Source organism: Schistocerca nitens, chromosome 7, assembly GCF_023898315.1.
Source record: "Schistocerca nitens isolate TAMUIC-IGC-003100 chromosome 7, iqSchNite1.1, whole genome shotgun sequence".
NCBI lineage: Eukaryota > Metazoa > Arthropoda > Insecta > Orthoptera > Acrididae > Schistocerca > Schistocerca nitens.
Window position 1 is genome coordinate 306414020 of NC_064620.1, and position 2500 is coordinate 306416519.

General features: G+C 58.2%; 1 non-coding gene across 1 annotated transcript in view; it reads right to left on the reverse strand.

The window, feature by feature from the left end:
• The window catches only part of LOC126196886 (small subunit ribosomal RNA), a 1909-nt gene extending 1635 nt beyond the window's left edge, over positions 1–274 (reverse strand). The window contains exon 1 of the ribosomal RNA XR_007539314.1: positions 1–274. This exon is cut by the window's left edge and continues 1635 nt beyond it. This is a non-coding gene — a ribosomal RNA (small subunit ribosomal RNA).
• Positions 275–2500: the final 2226 nt, after the last annotated feature.

A 2500-nucleotide genomic window follows, 5' to 3' on the forward strand; every position in this document is an offset into this window, starting at 1 on the left:
AAGTTATTCAGAGTCACCAAGGCAAACGGACCGGACGAGCCGACCGATTGGTTTTGATCTAATAAAAGCGTCCCTTCCATCTCTGGTCGGGACTCTGTTTGCATGTATTAGCTCTAGAATTACCACAGTTATCCAAGTAACGTGGGTACGATCTAAGGAACCATAACTGATTTAATGAGCCATTCGCGGTTTCACCTTAATGCGGCTTGTACTGAGACATGCATGGCTTAATCTTTGAGACAAGCATATGACTACTGGCAGGATCAACCAGGGAGCTGCGTCAACTAGAGCTGAGCAGCCGGCCGCCCGGGAGTGTGTCCCGGGGGCCCGCGCGAACACGCAAGCGTCCGCTCAATTATTCTGCAAACAGGAGGAGGCTGGGCTCCCCTGCACGATACACCTCGAAACCCTCTCAGGTCCCGGCGGCGCGCAGCGCCGTCCTAAGTACTTGGTCGGGTTCGAGAGAGGCGCAATCGCCCGGAGATAGGCGAGTAGACGCTTTCAGTGCGACCACCCGTGCTCCCAACTGAGCTTGCCGCTGCCGACAGAGGCCCGGGAGCGTGCTGTCGTGGTGTTGCCGGCGGGAGACAACACGCGGCCACAAACAGTGACCGGGCAGCTCCAACGCCAGCGCCACAGAGGGGCAGAGCCCCACTTGGGTGCCAAAGCGAACTCTCCCAGCACAGCGCACGCGCCAACACATCCGCACAGCTGCGATACAAACCACCTGCGAGAACCGCGGGGGCGACCGAGCAGCAGACGGCGTCGCGGCGCCGAGTGCCGGGCGGCGGCGCATCCTCAACGCACACAGTCCTCAATCGGACCAGCACACTGCAGATGTCCACCGCGCTTCGCACCGGGCCCAGGAGGACCCACTTTGGCCGCACGGCGCCGCGCGCTGGGTGCGCCGGCACGCAGATGCGCCGCCTGCCGCCTCCGTCAGCCGGCGCGCCTGCCACTGGGCGCCCCCACCAGCCGGCTGCCGCGCGTGCGCCCACGCAGCGCGCGGCCAGCACGCCGGGCGCCCCCCCCTCACCGGCCGGGGACGGTCCCACCCAGCCACCGCCGCGTATCGCTTCATACCCACATGCCCACTCACGTTCGTGGGTATGACGGGTGTCGCTGAAGCAACCGGTTAATACCTGTACCGATCGTCGATATCAACGATTCACCTCCAGCGCGAACAACCGCGCAACAACGGATTTCCAGTTCATTTGCGTAACTTGGGCAGCAAACGTAGACATCCATCTACATTTGCGACTTCTACGAGTCTTGCATGCCTGGATGTTGTGTGTCACGACGCACTCCATCAGCATACATACACGCTGCGACGTGTGCACGAAAGAACACGTGGAAGGTGGCCAGCGTACGTATGCGAATGCCATTGCACAGCTGCGAAGCGCATTCAACACGCGAACTCCTGACCGACGAGCTAGAGGTGACAGGAGGGGAGGGGGGGGGGGCGGGGGCGATATACGTCCTATTGCAGTACACAATACAGTGGATAGCGGGACCATGTGGAAAGTAAGCAACACTCGCAAGATGTGAGGGTACGCACCGTAAAATGAATCAATACGCAGAACACCACAGTGTGCGCGAAGTGAACTATGTTGAGATGGTTGCAATTAGGCAACGCTACACGAATTCCTAGATTCATATAACTAACAATTACAGGGCAGGTTAAGGCGCAACGTGGGTTAGGTTAAGGCGCAACTTGGGTTAGGTTAGGGCGCAACGTGGGTTAGGTTAGGGCGCAACGTGGGTTAGGTTAGGGCGCAACGTGGGTTAGGTTAGGGCGCAACGTGGGTTAGGTTAGGGCGCAACGTGGGTTAGGTTAGGGCGCAACTTGGGTTAGGTGAGGGCGCAACGTAGGTTAGGTTAGGGCGCAACGTGGGTTAGGTTAGGGCGCAACGTGGGTTAGGTTAGGGCGCAACGTGGGTTAGGTTAGGGCGCAACGTGGGTTAGGTTAGGGCGCAACGTGGGTTAGGTTAGGGCGCAACGTGGGTTAGGTTTGGGCGCAACGTGGGTTAGGTTAGGGCGCAACGTGGGTTAGGTTAGGGCGCAACGTGGGTTAGGTTAGGGCCCAACGTAGGTTAGGTTAGGGCGCAACGTAGGTTAGGTTAGGGCGCAACGTAGGTTAGGTTAGGGCGCAACGTAGGTTAGGTTAGGGCGCAACGTAGGTTAGGTTAGGGCGCAACGTGGGTTAGGTTAGGGCGCAACGTGGGTTAGGTTAAGGCGCAACGTGGGTTAGGTTAAGGCGCAACGTGGGTTAGGTTAGGGCGCAACTTGGGTTAGGTTAAGGCGCAACTTGGGTTAGGTTAAGGCGCAACTTGGGTTAGGTTAAGGCGCAACTTGGGTTAGGTTAAGGCGCAACTTGGGTTAGGTTAAGGCGCAACTTGGGTTAGGTTAAGGCGCAACTTGGGTTAGGTTAAGGCAGAAGTTGGGTTAGGTTACGGCAGAAGTTGGGTTAGGTTAAGGCAGAAGTTGGGTTAGGTTAAGG